Here is a 24,712-nt window from a genome sequence, read left to right as displayed (position 1 = left end):
GGTTATGCGGCTCGTCAAATATATCTGAAAATTTAGCAAGCAAAGGAAGTAGGTTTGGATCTTCAAATTCTATTAGCTCTCCTTTAATTTGCTTCTCAAGTTGTACCAAAAAGCCCCTGCATGCTTTATGCAAAACCTTCTCCATTTGTTGTGTGCAAATCGTCGTTACGTCGCCCCCACATTTCCCGTGCAGTATCACCTGTTTCTCCTTACCGTAAAATTTCATAATTAGTTGCATAAAATTCCAAGAAATATCACCTAATATCGTCAAACATTTAATTCTGAGCATGGCCTCATGATTGTTAAGAGGGAGAAGGAAGGAATCCGTAATTATCTCTTGGTCCTACAGCAATAGTTTCTCCTACGGGCACCTACGATCACAATTCAAAATCCGTCTGTCGGTGACCTTAACATCAAACCTGCAGCGATTCTAGATAGGTAATGCTATCCAAACAGCAAGCTTACTATTTAGGAAGTTAGTAGTACTGCCCGTGTCGATGAGAACAGTGATCGGTTGTTGTTTGAGAAGGCCTCCAACTTTCATCGTTTGCGGGTTTGAGTAGCCGGCTAGTGCATGTACTGTAACATCAGTCGGTTGTGGCTCTTCTTCAACATCTTCTTTATGTTCAAAGTTCTCTTCTGAATGTTCAATGACCTCTTCTTCTATTGGTTTAATCATAAGAAGTCTCCCTTTCATCGTTTGTGAGTTTAAGTAGCCAGCTAGTGTGTGTACTGTAACGTCGATCGGTTGTGGCTCTTCTTCCGCATCTTCTTCGTTATGATTAAGGCACTCTTTTGAATGCTCAATGACCTCTTCTTCTACTGGTTCAATCAAAAGAAGTCTCCCTTTTCTACAGTAATGCTTGTAACTCCACGGCTCGTCGCAATGCCAACATAACCGCTTCGCAGATTGCTCCCGAAGCTTTTCTCTTGTCAACTTCTTTGGTGCAGGGACTCGATCGATAGTTGTAACACCCCTCATTTCCGAATTTTCGTATAATATTTCTGGTGATAATGTAAGCATCTATTTTTAATTGACACAAGAAATAGAGTATGAATCAGAGGTAACTTATTTTTAAGATTTGGGAGATCTGTTCAAAAAAAAAATCTGAGGATCTATATGTAAACCCTAAGGACCTAATCGTGAATATGATAAAAACAAGGACTAAACTGCAAAATGCACCAAATGACAAATTCCACCGCTTAAGCCTCTCTGCCTTCGTTGTTAAGGAAGCAGAGGAGGCAGCTCGTGGGTGATCAGGGAAAGAAAGAAAGAAAGAAGAAGAAGAAGAAGAAGAAGAAGAAGAAGAGAAAGAAAATTGGGGCTTTTAGGGTTCTTGCTTTAATCTTGTCATTTCGGGTCAAGATTTGCAAAGGCAAGTGTTCTAACCCCATCCTACATAAGTATTTGACTCTGTTTTTATGTTGATTCAAAATAAATTGGAAGATTTCTATTTAGAGACTGATATATCTCTCTTTGGACTTAAACCATTGGATTCTGAAAGTCTTTCGGTAAACTGACCCCTAAGCACTGTTTCGGCTATAAGTTTTAATATAGAATGAGAATTCAGGCAGGAACTATTTTGTTTGAAATTAGACTCGTATGTGTTTCTTTTGACACCGATTTTGTAGATTTTGGACACCGAATACTTACCCAAAAATTTGTTTCAAAAGAGCCTATAGACGCTGTAAAACAGAGTTCAGATTTCTGACCTTTCGATACTAAAACGCCTATAACTTCCTGTTGAAAATTCTGATTTGTATCAAACTGATTTTATTTGAAAGTAGACTTGAAATTCTCTCTTTTGACATATAGTTTGAAAATTTTGGAGTTAAATTGCCCACCCTATCGTCTGTTGATTCCGACCCTATAAATTCTGTAACACAGTGATTGTGATTTTGACCTTGTGTTACCAAATCAGAGGTAACTCAGTGTTGGGAGCCCTGTTTCATATGAAATCTGTTCCATCTTAATATAGATTGATATATGATTCGACCATAGCCTTATTATGGGTATTGGAGCATAATTGTTACTCTAAAATATTTGTTGATGTGCCATTGGAATTCTGTCCGAAATCGAGCTTTGGTCGATTTCGCGTATTTGGTTCCATTCCTTTGGATATCTGAATTTGTCTAACCTTCTTATTGGAATTGAGCTGATTATGATTGCTTGGAATCCCTGTACACTCTTGCTTTCAATTCTTTCCTAAAATGAATACTTTTGTGAGAGATTTGTTCCTTGCATCATTGTTTTGAAAAGGCACATGTACGTTTGGTTGTTCCGCGTGTGCTTCCGTTATATGCTGCTTATTGTTGAAACTGCCTTCTTGTACTCTGGTGTGTGGGATATTGTGAACCTTTGCCAGAAATGGTAAAGGGAGTTGTGAACCTTTGCCAGAAATGGTAAAGGGAGTTGTGAACCTTTGCCAGAAATGGTAAAGGGAGTTGTGAACCTTTGCCAGAAATGGTAAAGGGAGTTATGCATAGAGCCTGCGATGCTCTGCCGGCCCCCTCTGACTTCACCTAGACGTGGGTGGATGGAGCTCCCAGACGTGGGAGACTTTTGTCAGGTGGTCATTCAGAAATGGATGAATCACATTCTGACTGAGATCCCACTACACCCTCTATATGTTTGATGTGACATCCAGAGTTTTGGTGAGTTATTTCTGTTCGTGCTCTGGATAAGTATGATATGATTGCAACGTCAAGGACGACGTTTGAGCTTCTGTACGACATATGAGTTTGATATGCTCTGAAATGCTTCATTCACTATTGAGTTTGCTTCGTAATGTTCCATAGATCGTTGATGTGTTCTGGAACATTTTATATGCCATTGATAAGCTCCGATATGTTTCCTTTGTTTCTGATATGCTCCAATTACTCTATGCCCCATCTGTCAGGAACCAAATATGTATGATTAAAAAGGACAATTATGATTCTGCTCCTAATGATATTATGTATACGAAATCGTATATTCTGCTTTTGTGTTTTGATACTGTATCTCTTTGGAAATTGTACTATTTTGATATGGATATGTTAGTCACTTGCTGAGCTCTTTATGCTCACCCCGTTTGTTGATAAATTTTTCAGGATAGCGTATCGCTTGCTTAAATGTTAAGAATGGGCTGAGGCAGTGGAAAGTTTAGAAGACGTTGGGCAGAACTTTTGTTAGCATATATGTAGTTGTGTATAAGCTACCTTGCATCTAATGAAATGTGACTATGAATCTAAACCTGTGGATTTTGTGTAAGTTAAAGGATCCCTCATGTATAGGGTTTTGGAATGTTAAATTAAATTTGTGTAATGATATGAACTTATGGTAAATCGATGATTGTGGTGACTGCATAGATTTCCCCACTTGTGGACTTATATTGTGGTTTTTATTTTGATGAGTCGGGTTCAGATGGTATAAATTTTCGAGTGATGTGTGCTATGTTTATGAATTGCACAGGGATATGAATTGGTAGATTATAGAAGCGAAATTTTTGATTTGAATGTTTTCTTAGTGACCTCAAATGTGTGTTTGGATCCTGGGTTAGTTGTGACGAAAGATTTTAAATATCATGGATATTTTTAGGGGTGTGACAATAGTAGGGGGGGCTGAGGGCTTCAGTATTTCTGGTTGAGGAGCAACTCTAGTCCTCCAAGCTTCATGATTCAATTGCTCCTCTTGATGTCGTGCGAAAGAGATGGCTGCCATAAGCGTGTACGGTTGTCGCACTTTAACTTCTCCCCGTATCTCTGGCTTCAAGTCCTCCATGAAGGTCGTCAATAGCTGTTTTTGAGACCAATCATGAGTTTGATTAGATAACCTTTCAAATCTGGTTTGGTACTCCTGAATGGTTGAGGTTTGTCGAATCTTTGCTAATTGTCCGTCAATATTCTCGTAATCGGTTGGTCTAAAGCAGATCGGCAATCCTTCTTTGAATTGTCGCCATGAAAGGACTCCATAAGTGTGTTCAAACTAGTCAAACCACTGTATGGCATCCCCTTCAAGATGTATAGCTGTAATTTTCACCATAGATGCGTCCGTGGTTTTGTGGTACCAAAAATATCGCTCCGCACGCGAAATCCAACCAATCAGGTCTCCTTCTTCCCATCTAGGGAAGTCCACCCTCATGCGTGGATAGTTGGGATCGATCATAGAACCTCCCCTCTTTTGGAAGTTATCTCTTCGGGCTTGGTGCGATTGGGCAGAGCTCTCTCCTTAATGTGATTTCTTTGGGCTTAGTGGTCGGCCCAATCTGAGTTCAGTAAAGAGTGTCCGAATCGTATCCTCCATTCGTGCCTCAAAGGCTTCGAATTTAGCATTGATTGCCTCCTCAAAAGCCATAGTATATGCCTCCAAATCTATGATGTTATGATCTTTCTTTTGTTGTCGGGTTAAAGGCGTGTATAGGTTGAGAGAGGTGAAGGTCGAAAGGGTTGGTGGATTGGTAGATGTAGGCTGCGGTTTAGGCTTGTTTTGTGGCTGTTTTGGGTGCAGTTTGAGGGTGTGGTTTGTTGAATCTCATATTTTGATGATGAAGACAATTGACATTTGTTATCTAATCTATATGTTGAGATAAGTGTGCAGGATTAACTACGATGAAAATAAGATATGCAGCAGGAGTTGCGTTGGAGTCAAGACAATGATCACGTTGGGAGTTCGAGAGTTCGACGGAAGTTCGGACAGTCGTCGGAGGTTCTGCGGGAACAAATCCGAGAAGTCCATGAGCTTGCCAAAGAAGCTCGTCGAAACTCGCCAAGTGGATCGTCGCAAGTCCAGGAGTTTGCCGGAAGTCCGCAGGAGCATCACCGAGGTATCAACGGATGATCGACGGAAGTTCGCCGGAAGCTCGCCGGAAGAAGCGATTGACGCACCGGAGCAAGTTGCAGTAAATGTCTTAGGAAATATCATAGTTAGCACAATGATTAAGTTGGAAGTGAGAGGTGATCCCATTAACTTAATCTTGGGTCAATTGGGCCCCTGAAAAACCCAAATTGGGCCGAATGGATCAACCCATTCGGACCCTGATTTCTGCCAGGCGGTGGCACCGCTTGGGCTCACTCTCCGAGCGAGACTAGGCGGTGCAACCGCCCCTGACAGGAGGTGGCACCGCCTGGGCTCGGTCTCCGAGCTCTAACTGAGCGGTGCAACCGCCTCAGTCAGGCGGTGGCACCGTCTGAGCTTAGTCTTCGAGCTCTGGCAGGAGGTGCAACCGCCCCTGACAAGAGGTGGCACCGCCCAGAAGCTCAGTCTTCGAGCTCTGCTAGGCGGTACAACCGCCTCAATCAGGCGGTGCAATCGCCAGATCCCGGAATTCCGGGAATTGATAGTTTTGAGCTCCAAATTCAAACTGGGATGGGGCTTATAAATACCCCACCCTTTCAACACTGAGAGGGCACCCAGAAAACACCAAAATTCTGATTTTACTTTATGATTTTTAGAGCTCAAAAGTGTTGTATGAGTTGAAAGTTCTTCTTCCTCTTTTCTTCCAAGTTCTAATCTGCTAAGAGAGGAAACAAAATTATGTAAGGGTTGTCTCCTAAGCCCATCAAAAGGAGTGAAACTGTAAAAGGGTGGTTGGCCTTCGCCTATTGAAGGAAGGCCCCTAGTTGACGTCGGTGACCTCGTCGGTGGAGGAAGCCAAAAGTGGAGTAGGTCAAGATTGACCGAACCACTCTAAATCTTGGTTTACATTTACTTTGAGCATATTATCTTTACTGCAAACCTCCTCAATACTTCCTAGATGATGTCAAGTTAAAACCTTTGAATTCAAGAGACATATTGATAAGTTAAAATCATTTAAACTTATCAATACTTCCATCATGATTCCCATCATGATGTATCTTACGGAAGATGATGTCAAGGCTTGACATTCATTTTCAAATTTTACATTACAAGTTTGAATGATGGTAATAGTAGCAATTTATCATATTGTAAGATATCAACATGTAAAACTGCGAAGTAAGATTTTGATATCATTACATGATACAAACAAGGCATCATAATGCAAATTATAGCAATCATAGCATCAATTCATATATCTCTTGGTGATGCAAGCATGGCATTAATACTCATATATTTCTCCCCCTTTGTCATCAACAAAAAGCATGGTAAGAGTGATACTAGGAGAACAATATAAGCAAATTTTGAGCATAAGTGTGATAGTCGTTCATGCCTTTACTAGGTTCAAGTTATTTCCCAATAGGAAATCAATTGTACAAGCATGATATGTAGATCACTTTGAATACTTCTTCCTTTTTATTTGTTATAATCTTTTTGCATGAAGGAGGAAGGTCATTTGTGATACCAGCTATTTGTGAGTTTACTTTGATTGAGGTTAAAACCGATGAGAGATTAAATCATGCTTCAGGTATCAAGATATGTATGTGAAGCAAATCTTTGCAAGTAAAAACACTATCATCCATATTTCAAGATGGAATTCATAAGCAGGAATCATTTCATCAAATCCATTTCAGAAAAATATTTTTCACATATAAGTGTATGAGAAAATCTATTTTTTTTGGGATACCAATTGTTAAGTGAATCCAAACATGAAATGAACACTTTCATGCATTCGGACAAGACTATGCTATAGATTTTCAAATACAATCATGAAGACAAAACATGCTTATTGTTATGGAAATTTTTGTATTCAGCACATAATTTCCAACATGTTATTTTGGCATGTAATGGCAGTCAAGTGATTCAATAAAGTCTGAAAAATAGTTTATGTGTTTGGACACATCAACATTCCTAATTTTCTTCTTATGAAAACAAATTGTTCTTCACTTAGAGGTTTTGTAAAAATATCAGCTAATTGATGTTTAGTATCAATGAACTCTATGATTACATCATGATTAGTAACATGATCTCGTATAAAGTGATGTTTAATATCAATATGTTTTGTTCTTGAGTGTTGTATAGGATTCTTTGTTAGGCATATTGCACTTGTGTTATCACATTTAATGGGAATATTTTTAAGATCAACTTTATAATCTTCTAAGGTGTTTTTCATCCATACAACTTGTGCACAGCATGCACTTGCTGCAATATATTCAGCTTCGGTTGTTGATAGTGCAACCGAGTTTTGTTTCTTAGATGACAAGGAAACAAGGGCATGTCCTAAAAATTGACATGTTCCTGATGTGCTTTTTCTATCTAGTCTACAGCCAACAAAGTCCGTATCAGCATAAGCAATTAACTCAAGATTCTTTGATTTTGGGTGCCATAATCTTAGATTTTGGGTGCCATAACCTATCATACCCCTATAAGTTTTTTGATCGAAGCTTTCTCCACTTTCATCAATTTCTAACTTAGTGGAGGTGCTCATAGGAGTGTTAATAGCTTTTGAGTTATTCATATTAAACTTTTTCAGCAAATTCATAGCATATTTAGTTTCACTAATAAAGATGTCATTGCTTAGTTGTTTGATTTGTAAGCCTAAGAAGAATGTTAAATCTCCCATTAAACTCATTTCGAATTCAAGACTCGTAGTTTTAGCAAAAGATTCACAAAGAGATTCATTCGTAGAACCAAAGATAATATCATCAACATAAATCTGAACAATGAGAAAATTATTTTTAAAATTCTTGATGAACAATGTAGTATCAACCTTGCCTTTTGTGAAATTATTTTCAATAAGAAAAGAACTAAGTCTCTCATACCAAGCCCTCGGAGCTTGTTTTAAACCATAGAGAGCTTTAGTTAATCTAAACACATGATTAGGGAGGTTGTTATTTTCAAATCCAGGAGGTTGTTCAACATAGACTTCTTCGAAAATAAAGCCATTAAGAAAAGCGCTTTTAACATCCATTTGAAACAACTTAAAATTATTACTACTAGCGTAGGCAAGGAGCATCCTTATGGCTTCTAATCGAGCCACAGGAGCGAAGGTTTCTTCGTAATCGATACCTTCTTCTTGGTTGAAACCTTTGGCCACTAATCTAGCCTTGTTTCTAACCACGATACCATATTCATCTTGCTTGTTTCTGTTAGGATCGGAGCGGCACTAAGAGGGGGGGGGGGTGAATTAGTGCAGCGGATTAAAACTTCGATTTTAAAAAATTCTTTCGTATGATAAGAACGGAACTTGAAAAGTTTAACTTGAAAGCGTATTCTTAAAGTTGCGTAGCAAGGGTAATAAGGAACTAAAGCAGTAAGAAGATTTACAGTAATGTAAATGACAATAATAAAATGCAAACCAGAGATTACGCCGATTTTTAGAGTGGTTCGGTCAAATGACCTACTCCACTTGCGATGCCCCTCTTCGATGAGGCTCCCACCTTCCACTAGCAAATCTCTTGAAATGGAAGGGTAAACACCCCTCTTACAACCTTTTACAAGCAGTTCAACCTCTTACAAATTTTCAATAAGAAAGAAGGAGGAGAACTCTCTAGCAAATTGAAAACAAGACTTGCTAAGACTTTCTAAGACTTTTCTCTCAATCAAAATGCTTCTCAAAAGTTGTAACCTCAGCTGAGATTTGAGGGGTATTTATAGGCCTCAAGAGGATTCAAATTTTGGCTCCAAAATTTGAATTCTCTTAGGGTTCCCGGTGCTGGAGGTGCCACCGCCCAGCGCTCGGGTGCTGGACGGTGCAACCGCCCAGCCAAGGAGGTGTCACCACCCAGCACTCGGGTGTTGGGCGGTGCCACCGCCTGGCACTCCGATTTCACTGGTTTGGCTTAATTTAAGCCCAAACCATATCTGACTTTGGGCCCAGTTGGCCCCTAACCAGGATATAGGATTATCTCTTAATCCTAATCCTAATTACAAGTGAACTACATAACAAAAACACATCCTAAGCAAGCTTTCAACCGCGAACGTCGAGTCTTGTTTCGGCGAGCTTTCCGACGAGCTTCTTCCGACGGACTCCCATCAAGCTCCCGATCTTGTGATGACTTTAACGAGTAGCCGAGCCTTCTCGGTGATCTCCGTGAACCTCCGACGATCTCTTCGGCGAACTTCCGATAGGTTCCCGATTTCTTCTCGGTTGGTTCCGACAGCATCTCCGACGATTCTTCGGACTCTTAAACGTCCATCGATCTTGACTCCGATATTCTTGCTTTGTGTTTTCTGGTTATCGTAGTTAATCCTGCACACTTAACTCAATAATATAGATTAGATCAATTAACCCATCAATTGATTTCATCATCAAAATCCGAGATTCAACAATCTCTCCCTTTTTGATGATGACAATCAATTGATGACGGAGTTAAACATAACTCCCCCTATCTATATGCCATATTATGAGAAGATGAAAACACTTGAATTTCATCCATTGAATTCAAGCATAAACTGATAAGTTCTAACCATAGAGCTTATCGTTATTCTCATTAAGCAATAGTAAATGCGAAACTTCGATGAAAATCATAAATCAAATGATATGGGATAATTTTTACTACGATAGGAGATAAAGATTTTCAACATGAATTTCATGATATCGATGTAAGGCATGCTTTCAATATGATCAATCAATCTTGTGATATTCTCAAGGATTTTGTAAGGCATATAAGACATTCATATCACACAAGCTTTTGCAATTCATATAAGTCATGCTATTAAAATGATACAGGTCATCACTTTTCTCCCCCTTTGTCATCAACAAAAAGGGAATGAGACTTGAAGCACATAATTTATCATACAAAGATTTTATCATTGATCATACATCACTCATCTATATTATCATTGATCATACAAAGATTTTATCATTCAAAATTAAGTATGCTAAAATATTTACGCAGAGTTCATCTTAAAGGAAAATTCAGCATTCATCCATATTATCAAATCTCTTCTTTTTATAAATAACAAAAATTGTAGATGTACAAAGAAGAGATTGGGATAAGAAAAAAAAAAATTTGAGTAGTAACTCCAATAAGTCAAGATCATAATTCGAATACAAATCCATTCAAATTCAATTCGTCAACTTGAAACTCATAATCAAGCCATCAAAATCAATTTCGAGATTCAAAATATCATAAAATCATTAATCTTGATCAGATGGAAGCGGTGTTTGACTCAAGATAGGATAAGATAATTTAACAAGTCACCGAGGAACGGAGAGAGAATGAAAAACTTTACGGAAAATCCATTCAAACAAGTTTATTCTTAGGGATAATTTAACATACCTAATTCCCTTCTAATGAATTCAAATTGGTCTTCATTCAAAGCTTTTGTAAATATATCTGCTAATTGATGCTTTGTGTCAATGAATTCTAGAACAACATCATTATTAAGGACATGATCGCGTATGAAATGATGCCTAACGTCGATGTGCTTAGTTCTAGAGTGTTGAATTGGATTTTTAGTAAGACATATGGCACTAGTATTATCACATTTTATGAGAATGTTTTTAAAGTGAATTCCATAGTCTTCTAATGTATTTTTCATCCAAATGACTTGTGCACAACATGCACTTGCAGCAATGTATTCGGCTTCCGCCGTAGATAGTGCAACTGAATTTTGTTTCTTGGAAGTCCAAGAAACAAGTGCATGTCCTAAAAATTGGCATGTTCCGGATGTACTTTTTCTATCTATCCTACATCCACCAAAATCGGCATCTGCATAAGCTATTAGATCGAATTTTTCAGATTTTGGATACCACAATCCTAAATTTGGAGTTCCTTTAAGATACCTAAATATTCTTTTAACACTCTTTAGATGAGATAATTTAGGATTAGATTGAAACCTAGCGCAAAGTCCTACACTAAACATAATATCTGGTCTAGTCGCGGTGAGGTAGAGTAGACTACCTATCATTCCCCTATATGTTTTTTGATCGAAATTTTCACTATTTTCATCCATATCTAACTTAGTCGCAGTACTCATAGGGGTGTTTATTGCTTTTGAATTATCCATGTTAAATCATTTTAACAATTCTAATGTATATTTGGATTGGTTAAGAAATATACCATCACTAAGTTGTTTGATTTGTAATCCTAAAAAGAAGGTTAATTCACCCATTAAACTCATTTCAAATTCATGACTCATACATTTGGCAAATGATTCACATAGTGATTCATCCGAAGAGCCAAAAATAATATCGTCAACATAAATTTGCACAATAAGAAAATTATTTTTAAAATGTTTAATAAACAATGTAGTATCAACCTTGCCTTTGGTAAAATTATTTAAAATAAGAAAGGAACTAAGCCTTTCATACCAAGCTCTAGGAGCTTGTTTCAAGCCATAGAGAGCTTTAGTCAATTTGAATACATGATTAGGAAGAAGAGAATTTTCAAATCCGGGAGGTTGTTCGACATATACTTCTTCGGAAATAAAACCATTCAAGAAAGCACTTTTGACATCCATTTGAAATAGTTTAAAATTATTACTACTAGCATAGGCAAGGAGCATCCTTATGGCTTCTAATCGAGCCACGGGAGCGAAGGTTTCTTCGTAATCGATACCTTCTTCTTGGTTGAAACCTTTGGCCACTAATCTAGCCTTGTTTCTAACCACGATACCATTTTCGTCTTGCTTGTTTCTAAAGACCCACTTAGTACCTATGACTAAGTGGTCACTTGGTCTAGGAACAAGCTTCCATACCTCATTCCTCTCAAATTGGTTCAATTCTTCTTGCATTGCAATGACCCAAAAATCATCTTTTAAGGCTTCGTCAATGCATTTAGGTTCAATTTGAGAAAGGAAAGCGGCGTTAGCACAAAAATTCTTGAAAGAAGAACGAGTTTGAACCCCTTTTGTTGTATCTCCTATAATTAGCTCCTTTGGATGAGCATCTACATACTTCCATTCTTTGGGTAAAGAAATTTCGGAAGAAGATACATTCAAATGGCTATTTTGAGGAGGGGGTTCGTTTAAATTCAAATTATCAAAATCAAGATCATCATCAAAATCATTTTTCTTTAAATCAGAAATTTCATTAAAAACTACATGAATAGACTCTTCTATTACTAAGGTCCTTTTGTTAAAGACACGAAAGGCCTTAGAAACGGAGGAGTAACCAAGAAAAATGCCTTCATCGGATTTAGCATCAAATTTACCTAGGGCATCCTTTTCATTTAAAATGAAGCATTTACAACCAAAAACTTTAAAATAAGAAATATTTGGTTTTTTGTTATTCCATAATTCATAGGGAGTTTTTGATAGAGATGGTCTTATTAGGACCCTATTCATGATGTAACAAGTCGTATTTACGGCTTCGGCCCAAAAATATTTGGGTAAACTATGTTCATTTAACATAGTTCTTGCCATTTCTTGTAGGCTTCTATTTTTCCTTTCAACTACTCCATTTTGTTGAGGATTTCTTGGAGTTGAGAAGTTATGATTGTACCCATTAACTTCGCAAAAATTTTGAAAGTCACGGTTTTGGAATTCACCACCGTGATCACTCCGAATTGATGAAATCATGAAGCCTTTTTCGTTTTGAGTGAGTTTACAAAACTTAGAGAAACACTTGAAGCAATCACTTTTGTGAGCTAAGAAATAGGTCCAAGTGTATCTAGAGTAGTCATCCACAATCACAAAAGCATATTTGCTTCCACCTAGACTTGTTGTATCAATTGGTCCAAAAAAGTCCAAATGGATCAATTGTAATGGTCTAGTGGTGCTAATTTGAATTTTTGGTTTGAAGCTTGTTTTTATTTGTTTGCCTAGTTGACATGCATCGCATACCTTATCCTTAATAAACTTCATATTCGGAATCCCTCGTACTAATTCTAGAGATGGGATTTTAGATATTGTTTTCATGCTTGCATGACCTAATCTCCTATGCCAAAGCCAAGCATCATCATTTACGGCGGAGAAACATATTTCATTACTTAGTTCATCAAGATTGATGGTATAGACATTATTTTGTTTTAAAGCAATCATAGTCATGTTATGATTTGGTTTTTCAATAATGCACATATTTAATTCAAATCTAACGATATAAACTTTATCGCAGAGTTGACTAATACTTAAGAGATTGTGTTTCAATCCATCAACTAGTAAAACATCATCAATGGAAAAACTAAATTTGTTACCAATAGTTCCCTTGCCAATGATTTTGCCTTTGTTGTTGTCTCCGAAGGTGACGTACCCTTCTTCTTTGCTAGTGAGCATAGAGAAATGAGATGGATCTCCAGTCATATGTCTTGAGCATCCACTATCGAGATACCATCTCTTACTCCTAGCTTGTGGGTTTGTCTACAAAAGAGGATGATTTTTAGGTACCCATTTGATTTTGGGTGCCTCAAAAATTGACCCACTAACCTTGTTATTTATTTTTGAATCCTTTATAGTTCCTTTAGGAACCCATATTAATTTTTGTGAACTAATTTTCCTAAATGGACATTTGTAGGCAATATGTCCGGATTTGCAACAGAAGTTGCATTTCATATAAGAGGAAACATGTAATGTAGGTCCTTTTATGAAAGTGGTAGGATTTTGATGTAATCCTTTTACAAATCCAATTCCATTTCTATTTGCGATATGACCCTTGTGTGCAAGGATCATATCTAATCCTTTACTACCAACCTTAAACTTGTTTAAGGTTTCCTTAAGAAGTAAATTTTCATTTTTTATTGCTTCTAAATGCTCACACTTAGAGCATGGAGGAGTTTGAAGACTATCAAACTTATCTTGTAGCAAAGCATGCTCTTTCTTTAAGATACTTAACTTCTTGCTAATAGTTCTACATTCATCAAATAATTCATGAAAAGCGATAGAGAGTTCTTCAAAAGATAAATCTTCATTAAATAAATCACATACCTCTTCTTCTAAAGCCATTAGCGCGTAATGAGCAACTTGCTCGGTGTTGGACTCCTCTTCTTCGGACGCGCTTGAATCATCCCATGTTGCCTTGAGCGCCTTCTTCTTTGATGTCCTCTTTTTGGCTTGAGGACAATCGTTCTTGTAGTGTCCCGGTTTTTTGCATTCATAGCAAATCACTTGGTCCTTCTTTTGTTCAAATTTATTTTTTATATTATTTTTAAGTTTGTTCTTTCTTAAATAGTTTTTTAAATTTTTGATTCAAAAGTGCAATGTCATTGTCACTGTCCTCATCACTTGATGTTCCTTTCAAGTGGTCTTCTTGTGATTTGAGTGCCATATCCTTCCTGTTCTTTAGAAGGGGGTTCTCGAGCTCGTCATGAGCTTGACATGTCATTTCGTAGGTCATTAGAGACCCAATGAGTTCTTCAAGAGGGAATGCTTTAAGGTCTTTGGCCTCTTGAATGGCCGTAACTTTTGGATCCCAACTTTTAGGGAGGGATCTTAAGATTTTAGTTACTAGTTCAAAGTTAGTAAAATCTTTACCAAGAGCTTTGAGTCCATTGATGACATCCGTAAACCGGGTGTACATGTCTCCGATGGACTCACTTGGTTTCATTCGGAAAAGTTCGTAAGAGTGCACAAGGATGTTGATTTTGGACTCTTTCACTCGGCTAGTGCCTTCATGAGTGACCTCAAGAGTTCTCCAAATATCAAAAGCCGAATCACACATTGAAACACGATTAAATTCGTTTTTGTCTAATGCACAAAACAAGGCATTCATAGCCTTTGCATTTAAAGCAAAAACCTTCTTCTCTGATTCATTCCATTCGTTCATCGGAAGAGAAGATTTTTGAAATCCATTCTCAACAATAGACCAAAGCTCAAAGTCCATAGAAATGAGGAAGATCCTCATGCGAGTCTTCCAATATGTGTAATCCGACCCATTAAACAAAGGTGGTCGTGCAATAGAGTGGCCCTCTTGCATGCCGGAGTAAGCCATCTCTCTTGGGTATTAAACCAAATATGAGAGATAACCTCGCTCTGATACCACTTGTTAGGATCGGAGCGGCACTAAGAGGGGGGGGGGTGAATTAGTGCAGCGGATTAAAACTTCGATTTTAAAAAATTCTTTCGTACGATAAGAACGGAACTTGAAAAGTTTAACTTGAAAGCGTATTCTTAAAGTTGCGCAGCAAGGGTAATAAGGAACTAAAGCAGTAAGAAGATTTGCAGTAATGTAAATGACAATAATAAAATGCAAACCAGAGATTACGCCGATTTTTAGAGTGGTTCGGTCAAATGACCTACTCCACTTGCGATGCCCCTCTTCGATGAGGCTCCCACCTTCCACTAGCAAATCTCTTGAAATGGAAGGGTAAACACCCCTCTTACAACCTTTTACAAGCAGTTCAACCTCTTACAAATTTTCAATAAGAAAGAAGGAGGAGAACTCTCTAGCAAATTGAAAACAAGACTTGCTAAGACTTTCTAAGACTTTTCTCTCAATCAAAATGCTTCTCAAAAGTTGTAACCTCAGCTGAGATTTGAGGGGTATTTATAGGCCTCAAGAGGATTCAAATTTTGGGCTCCAAAATTTGAATTCTCTTAGGGTTCCCGGTGCTGGAGGTGCCACCGCCCAGCCAGGCGGTGCCACCGCCCAGCGCTCAGGTGCTGGACGGTGCAACCGCCCAGCCAAGGAGGTGTCACCGCCCAGCTCTTGGGTGCTGGGCGGTGCCACCGTCCAGCCAGGCGGTGCCACCGCCTGGCACTCCGATTTCACTAGTTTGGCTTAATTTAAGCCCAAACCATATCTGACTTTGGGCCCAGTTGGCCCCTAACCAGGATATAGGATTATCTCTTAATCCTAATCCTAATTACAAGTGAACTACATAACAAAAACACATCCTAAGCAAGCTTTCAACCGCGAACGTCGAGTCTTGTTTCGGCGAGCTTTCCGACGAGCTTCTTCCGACGGACTCCCATCAAGCTCCCGATCTTGTGATGACTTTAACGAGTAGCCGAGCCTTCTCGGTGATCTCCGTGAACCTCCGACGATCTCTTCGGCGAACTTCCGATAGGTTCCCGATTTCTTCTCGGTTGGTTCCGGCAGCATCTCCGACGATTCTTCGGACTCTTAAGCGTCCATCGATCTTGACTCCGGTATTCTTGCTTTGTGTTTTCTGGTTATCGTAGTTAATCCTGCACACTTAACTCAATAATATGGATTAGATCAATTAACCCATCAATTGATTTCATCATCAAAATCCGAGATTCAACAGTTTCTATCTAAAAACACATTTAGTACCAATAACTAAATGGTCATTTGGCCTAGGAACAAGCTTCCACACCTCATTTCTCTCAAATTGATTTAATTCATCTTGCATTGTGATAATCCATGAATCATCTTTCATGGCTTCGTCAACACATTTGGGTTCAATTTGGGAGAAAAGCGGCGTTGGAACAAAAAGTTTTAAGAGAAGAATGTGTTTGAACCCCCTTTGATGTGTCTCCTAAGATTAGCTCCTTAGGATGAGCATCTACATACTTCTAATCCTTGGGTAAGGAGGATGTTTCGGAAGTGGATGCATCCAAGTTGCTAGTTGGAGATGGAGTTTCATTTAAATTCAAGGAATCAAAATTAACATGATCATCAAAATCGTTTTTCCTGATTTCGGTAATCTCATTGAAGACAACATGAATGGATTCTTCAATAATTAAAGTTCTTTTATTGAAGATATGAAAAGCTTTAGAAACCGAAGAATAACCAAGAAAGATTCCTTCATCGGATTTAGCATCAAATTTTCCTAAGTTATCTTTTTCATTCAAGATAAAACACTTACACCCAAAGACTTTAAAATATGAAACATTGGGTTTTTTGTTGTTCCATAACTCATAGGGAGTTTTGGTGAGTAAGGGTCTTACTAGAACTCTATTCAAAATATAGCATGCAGTATTTACGGCTTCGGCCCAAAAATATTTGGGTAGGCTATGTTCATTCAACATGGTTCTTGCCATTTCTTGTAAATTTCGATTTTTTCTTTCTACTACTCCATTTTGTTGAGGATTTCTAGGAGTAGAGAAATTATGGTTGTATCCATTGAGTTCATAAAATTCTTAGAAATCATGGTTTTGAAATTCACCACCGTGATCACTTCTAATTGACGAAATCATAGAACCCTTCTCATTCTGAACAAGTTTACAAAACTTGGTAAAATATCTAAAGCATTCATTTTTCTGTTTTAAGAAGTAAGTCCATGTGTATCTGCTATAGTCATCCACAATGACGAAGGCGTATTTGCTACCTCCTAGGCTTGATGTAGAGATTGGTCCGAACAAGTCCATATGGATCAATTGTAAGGGCCTAGAGGTGCTTATTTGATTCTTAGATTTGAAACTGCCCTTAATTTGTTTACCTAATTGGCAAGAATCACATACATTATCTTTGATGAACTTGATATGAGGAATACCTCTTACAAGTTCTTTAGATGATATTTGAGTGATTAGTTTCATGCTAGCATGACCTAATCTTCTATGCCATAGCCAAGCATCCTCATTCAAAATCGAAAAACATATTTCATTACACAAATCATTGATGTCGATAGTGTATACGTTATTTTCTTTTAATGCAATCATAGACGTGTTTTTGTGTGGTTTTTCAATGATGCAAGCATTAGACTCGAATCTGACAATATATCCTTTATCACATAATTGACTAATACTCAAGAGGTTATGTTTTAAATCATCAACTAACAAAACATCTTTGATAAAGAAGTTGGATTTGTTACCTATGGTTCCTTTGCCAATGATTTTACCCTTGTTGTTGTCTCCGAAGGTGACATAGCCTTCGTCTATGCTAGTGAGCTTAGAGAATTGAGATGGATCTCCGGTCATATGCCTTGAGCATCCACTATCAAGGTACCATCTCTTGCTCCTAGCTTGCGATGGTATAGGTTTCTACAAGAAAGGATGATTTTTAGGTACCCATTTGCTTTTGGGTGCCTCAAAAATAGATCTACATTGTTTATCATGTTGCATAGAATTTATCATGGTTCCTTTAGGAACCCAAATTAATTTGTTTGGACTAATTTTCTTGAATGGACAATAATGCGTATTGTGTCCAAGTTTGCAACAAAAGTTGCATTTGCTTTGGTGTCGAACATGTAAGATGGGGCCTTTTATGAAGGTGGTTAGATTTTGGTGAGGACTTCTCACAAATCCGATTCCACTTCTTTTGGGAACGTGACCCTTGTTTGCAAGGATCATGTTCAATGACTTGCTACCAACCTCGAATTTCTTCAATGTGTCCTTAAGTAGCAAGTTTTCCTTTTGGAGAGTTTCTAGATCATGGCATTTTATGCATGAACTTAAACTATCATGATATTCAGTTTTTAACCTATCAAAATTACAAGTAAGACTATCATGCTCCTTTTTTAGCAATTTATATTTTCTACTAATAATCTTGCATTCATCAAATAAGTCATGGAAGGCATTTAATAATTCATCAAATGATAAATCTGCATCTATTAAATTCGTTACCTCCTCTCTGATGGCCATTAAGGCGTAATGAGCAATTTGCTCGGTGTTGGATTCCTCTTCTTCGGATGCGCTCGAGTCATCCCACGTTGCTTTGAGCGCCTTCTTCTTTGATGTTCTCTTTATGACTTGGGGACAATCACTCTTGTAGTGTCCCGGCTTTTTGCATTCATAGCAAATAACTTGGTCCTTCTTGGGTTCAAGTTTATTTTTTGTGTCATTCTTAAACTTGTTTCTTTTAATGAATTTTTTAAATTTTCTTGTTAGAAGTGCCAAGTCATCGTCACAGTCCTCATCACTTGAGTTTTCTCTCAAGTGATCTTCTGAAGTTATAAGTGTCATATCCTTCCTATTCTTTGGAAGGATGTCTTCTTGCTCTTCATGAGCTTCGCAAGTCATCTCGTAGGTCATTAATGACTCGATTAGTTCTTCAAGAGGGAAGTTGTTTAGATCTTTCGCCTCTTGAAAAGCAGTGACTTTAGGATCCCAACTCTTAGGAAGGGATCTTAGAATCTTATTTAGGAGCTCAAAATTCGAAAAACTTTTTCCGAGTCCTTTTAGACTGTTGACGACATCCGTGAAACGAGTAAACATGTCGCCAATAGTGAGGTGCGGATATAAGATATCTGTGGAGCCTAAGTTTGATCCTATAGATAAGATCTAATTGGATAATTGGATAACGATCGAATGAGGATAGGATCTATTAAGGGTTAAGCTACTTGCACCTCGATAAATAAGAGGAGCCTCATGGTTCTTAGGCTAGAACTGTTGGTGGTCGCCCCTCCTATTCTCCTCAGCCTTCTCTCTGTTAGAACCCTTGCAGATTCTAAACTTGGGGTTGATCTCTTTAGGGGATCGACCTCCTTGGAACTCTATAGGGGTTCCTCCCTCCAAGTTGCTGCTCAAAGGCTGCAAAAAAGATTCATCTATTGCTTAAGAAAAGAGAAGGAATACATGGCTATTTATAGGGCTTCTAAACCCTAACTCCTAATAGGACTCCTACTTAAGACTCTTGCTTCTAACCAACTCCTAATAGGACTCCTACTCAAGACTCCTATTCCCTTACAACTCCTAATTCTTCTATAAGAAAAAACCTCCTACATGAATGCCTCTCTCAATTAGGACTCTCCTAGCTAGAGTCCTAACAGAATGTCCCTCTCAATTAGGACTCTCCTAGCTAGAGTCCTAACAGTTTTACATGAATGTCCCTCTCAATTAGGACTCTCCAAGCTAGAGTCCTAACAGACCCGCCCTCTTCAAATCAGCCTTGTCCTCAAGGTTGATGATTCATGAATTCTGGGAATTTGATCTTCAAGTCATCATAGTTCTCCCAAGTGGCATCTTCTATTGGTAGGTTCGCCCACTGTATTAGCACTTCATTAGTGGGTCGTCGTCGTCGAGTCACGATCCGTCGATCAATAATGGCACTTGGCTGGGTCTGGAGTTCTCTTTGGGTAGTCATATTTGGTGGGTGGCTTTGGGCTGTCTCCAAGCACCTATTTAAAACTTCCGTCTGGCTGTTGGTTTGTGGGTGATATGTCGTACTCCTTTTCAATTTAGTACCCTGCATATGGAATAACTTTGTCCAAAATCTGCTCTTGAAGATGCAAGTAGAATTTGTCACAAGCACAATGCGTCCCTTATAGCATAATTCTTTTGAGTCCCAATTGTAATGAGCCACGGAGCTTGGTGCTTTCTCTAATTTTTTTTTTATCTTACTGGTCTCCAAATCTTCCTGCCATTCCATCTTAATATCCTCAAGGAAATCGTTGGTTGGAAGTAAAACGACCGAAAATTCAGCTTGCTCAGGTAGCTGCGAAAGCGCATCTACAACAACATTCTCTTTCCACCTTTTGTAAGTTATTTCATAATCAAATTCAAGAAGTTTTGTTACCCATTTTTGCTGCTCAGGGGATAATATCTTTCGCTCCAAAAAGTACTTGAGGCTTTTATGGTCGGTTTTAATTTGAAATCGTCGACCAATCAAGTAGGGTCTCCACCTCGTTGTTGCGCGCACAATGGCGAGCATCTCCTTATCATATGTTGACTTATTTTGATGGGAGGGAGATAATGTCTTGCTAGTGCATACGAGTGGTCGACCATCTTGCATGAGAATGACTCCAATTCTGACTCCAGATGCGTCGACCTCAATAACGAAGGGTTGGTTGAAATCTGGTAGTGTTAGCGCCGACGTCGTCGTTATGGCTGCCTTAAGTTTGTCGAAGGCAGTGGAGGCTCTGTCCGACCATTGGAAGACATCTTTTTTCAGTAAGGAAGTAAGTGGTGCACTGATCTTTCCATAGTTTTTCACGAACTTATGGTAGTAGCCTGTTAAACCCAAAAAGCCATGTAGCAATTTTATGTTCCTCGGGGTAGGCCAGTTTTGCATTGCTTCAATTTTGAAGGGGTCCACCGTCACAGCTTCCTCTGATATGATTTGCCCTATATATTTCACCTTTTATTGAAGAAAGTAAAAATTTGTAGTGGCCGTTGTGTGTTCGAAAGGCAGTTTTCGGTATGACCTCTTCATACACTCGTATTTGATAATACCTGGATCGAAGGTCCGGCTTTGCGAAGATTTGTGCTCCCTTTCATCTAGCAATTCATCTGCTATTGGAATAAGGTATTTGTTCTTGATGGTTATGCCATTGAGAGCTCGATAATCAATGCATATTCGCCATGTTCCGTCCTTCTTGCGTACAAGTAGCACCGGTGAAGAGTAAAGGTTGCAACTTGGCCAAATAACTCTTGTTTCGAGCATCTCTTTTACAATCCTTTCTATTTTATCCTTCTGGAGATGTAGATACTGATATGACAGAGTATTTGCTGGAGGTTTTCCTGAAAGAATCATTATATAATGATCATGCCGACTGGTAAGAGATAGGTTGTGCGGTTCGTCAAATATATCTGAAAATTCAGCAAGCAAAGGAAGTAGGTTTGGATCTTCAAATTCTATTGGCTCTCCCTTAGTTTGCTGCTCAAGTTGTACCAAAAGGCCGCTGCATGCTTTATGCAAAACCTTCTTCATTTGTTGTGTGCAAATCGTCGTTATGTCGCCCTCACGTTTCCCGTTCAGTATCACCTGTTTCTCCTTACTGTAAAATTTCATAATTAGTTGCATAAAATTCCAAGAAATATCACCTAATGTCGTCAACCATTTAATTATGAATATGGCCTCATGATCATCAAAAGGGAGAAGGAAGAAATCTGCAATTATCTCTTGGTCCTGCAGCAATATTTTCTCCTGCGGGCGCCTACGATCACAATTCAAAATCCGTCCGTCGAAGACCTTAACGTCAAACTTGCTGCAATTCTCAATAGGTAAGGCCATCTGGATAGTAACCTTATTATTTAGAAAGTTATTAGAACTGCCCGTGTCGATGAGAACAGTGATCGGTTGTTGTTTGAGAAGGCCTCCAACTTTCATCGTTTCCGGGTTTGAGTAGCCGGCTAGTGCATGTACCGTAACTTCAGTCGGTTGTGGCTCTTCTTCTGCATCTTCTTCTTCATGTTCAAGGCTCTCTTCTGGATGTTCAATGACCTCTTCTTCTATTGGTTCAATCATAAAAAGTCTCCCTTTACTACAGCGATGCTCACGGCTCCACGGCTCGTCACAATGCCAACATAACCCCTTCGCATATCGCTCCCGAAGCTCTTCTCTTGTTAACCTCTTTGGTGTAGGGACTTGGTCGATAGTAGGGGGGGCTGAGGGCTTCAATATTACTGGTTGAGGAGCGACCCTAGTCCTTCGAGCTTCATGGTTCAATTGCTCCTCTTGATGTCGTGCGAAAGAGATGGCTGCCATCAACGTATATGGTTGTCGCGCTTTAACTTCTCCTCGGATCTCTGGCTTCAAGCCCTCAATGAAGATCCTCAATAGTTGTTTTTGAGACCAATAACGAGTTTGATTAGATAACCTTTCAAACCTAGTTTGGTACTCTTGAATGGTGGAGGTTTGTCGGATCTTTGCTAGTTGTCCGTCAATATTCTCGTAATCGGTTGGTCTGAAGCGGATTAGCAGTCCTTCTTTGAATTATCGCCATGAAAGAACTCCATAAGTATGTTCAAACTAGTCAAACCACTGTATAGCATCCCCTTCAAAATGTATAGCTGCAATTTTCACCATAGATGCATCCGCGATTTTGTGGTACTGAAAATATCGCTCCGCGCGCGAGATCCAACCAATCGGGTCTCCTTCTTCCCATCTAGGGAAGTCCACTCTCATGCATGGATAGTTGGGGTTGGTCATAGAGCTTCCCCTCTGTTGGAAGTTATATCTTTGGGTTTGGTGTGATTGGGCAAAGCTCTCTCCTTGACATGATTTCTTAAGGCTTAGTGGTCGGCCCAATATGAGTTCGGTAAAGAGCGTCCGAATCTTATCCTCCATTCGCGCCTCCAAGGCTTCGAATTTAGCATTGATTGCCTCCTTAGATGCCATAGTATATGTCTCCAAATCTATGATGTTAAGATCTCTCTTTTGTTGTTAGGTTAAAGGCATGTATAGGTTGAGAGAAGTGATGGTCGAAAGGGTTGGTGTATTGGTGGATGTAGGCTGCGGTTTAGGCTTGTTTTGTGGCTATTTTGGGTGCAGTTTGAGGGTGTGGTTTGGCAGAGTTTTAGGGCTATGGATGAAAGTTTTGGATCTGTGGTAGATGGTAGCAAAGGTTTGACAGAAATAAGTGGAAGTTGCAGCAAGTATGTGCTATCTTGTAAGAGCAGAATTGTCGTCGAAGAAACAACGGTTTCTCGACGTAATTTCCACCAAAAACTTGAGAGAATTGAGGAGGGAATTGATAGCAAAATCACAGTTTATATGACAGCAAGGATATCTAATTTAATCAATAAAATTTCGGCAGTATAACAGCAAGGAAATTGGTGCAAGTTGCGATTGCAGAATTCTCGTCGAAAAATTTCAGCGGGTTACGACGAAAATTTGCAGCAACATAAAATCATTTTTAGAGATGAATTTCTTAATAGATTGATCGTAGATGGAAGACAAGATGATCTATGAAGTGTATAAGAAATTTCATTCAAAAAAGATTGCAAATAGATGGGTTAAGGCAACAATATGCGGCTGAAATTTTCTGCAGCACAGATTTTTAGGTATAGCAGATTGGACGTAAAAGATTAGTGGTTTATATTGAGAATTTTTTGATGAAACCAAAGGGAAATCTACTGTTAGGAAGTGACAAAGCTATCATAAAAATTTCGTAGAGATTTGGATAGAAACAATATAGTATGAAGATCAAACAATCAGTGCTATGCGGCTGAAATTTTACAGTGCAGATTTTCAAGTATAGCAGATTTGACGTAAAAGATCAATGGTTTATATTGAGAATTTTTTGAAAAAACCAAAGGAAAATCTTCTATTAGGAAGTGTCAAAGATGTCATAAAAATTTCATAAAAATTTGGATAGAAAAAGCATAGTAGATAGATCAAATAGATGGTACTATGCGGTTGGAATTCTGCAATGTATCTTTCGTCGTAGAGATGAAAACTTTGTGACGAAAGGTTTATGCAGCAATATCGGAACAGTTTTTTTTTTTTTTTGATTTTCGAATAAGGATAACTAAATTGCAGCAGCAGTAAGGTAGGAAACCAGAACCTGTTGCAATTCATGGGGAGATCAAAGGATGATCCGCGGTGGTGGAGATGATGGCGGAATTCGACGACGATCTTTTAAAACAATTGTGGGAATTGCTTTGGGTGGTTGTGGAGGGTTGATGGATGGCTGTGGAAGGGCAGCGAGACGCCAAGAACGCTACTCTGATACCAGGTGTTAGAACCCTTGCAGATTCTAAACTTGGGGTTGATCTCTTTAGGGGATCGACCTCATTGGAACTCTATAGGGGTTCCTCCCTCCAAGTTGCTGCTCAAAGGCTGCAGAAAAGATTCATCTATTGCTTAAGAAAAGAGAAGGAATACATGGCTATTTATAGGGCTTCTAAACCCTAACTCCTAATAGGACTCCTACTTAAGATTCTTACTTCTAACCAACTCCTAATATGACTCCTACTCAAGACTCCTATTCCCTTACAACTCCTAATTCTTCTATAAAAAAAAACCTCCTACATGAATGCCCCTCTCAATTAGGACTCTCCTAGCTAGAGTCCTAACAGAATGTCCCTCTCAATTAGGACTCTCCTAGCTAGAGTCCTAACAGTTTTACATGAATGTCCCTCTCAATTAGGACTCTCCAAGCTAGAGTCCTAACACTCTCCTCCTCCTTGGCTCTAGTAGCCTCGTGGTGTGTGTGGAGAGGGAGATCCATAGCGATCTGAGGAGCGTCAACAATCTGAGGAGTGTCGTAGTTGCGTCCGCTATATGGATCACCGCTAGAGAGGAGTATGTGAGTTCTCCTTCATCCACTCCATCAGATCTGAAAATTTTATGGATATATGATTTCCCCAGGTAACATTTCTAACATGATATATGTAGTTTTTCGATTTTGTAATTTTCTCATACTCCAATCGTCG

At 38.7% G+C, this 24,712-nt stretch overlaps 1 long non-coding RNA gene across 1 annotated transcript; it reads left to right on the top strand.

The window, feature by feature from the left end:
- Positions 1-1,034: 1,034 nt before the first annotated feature.
- LOC135652358 (uncharacterized) lies at positions 1,035-3,369 on the top strand. Its single transcript, XR_010502109.1, has 2 exons — positions 1,035-1,376; positions 3,091-3,369. It is a non-coding gene; the product is annotated as an uncharacterized LOC135652358 (long non-coding RNA).
- The last annotated feature ends 21,343 nt before the right edge of the window (positions 3,370-24,712 follow it).

This window comes from Musa acuminata, chromosome BXJ3-11 (genome assembly GCF_036884655.1).
Source record: "Musa acuminata AAA Group cultivar baxijiao chromosome BXJ3-11, Cavendish_Baxijiao_AAA, whole genome shotgun sequence".
Lineage (NCBI taxonomy): Eukaryota > Viridiplantae > Streptophyta > Magnoliopsida > Zingiberales > Musaceae > Musa > Musa acuminata.
Note: the sequence above shows the minus strand (reverse complement) of the source record. Positions and strands in the feature narration are given on the sequence as shown.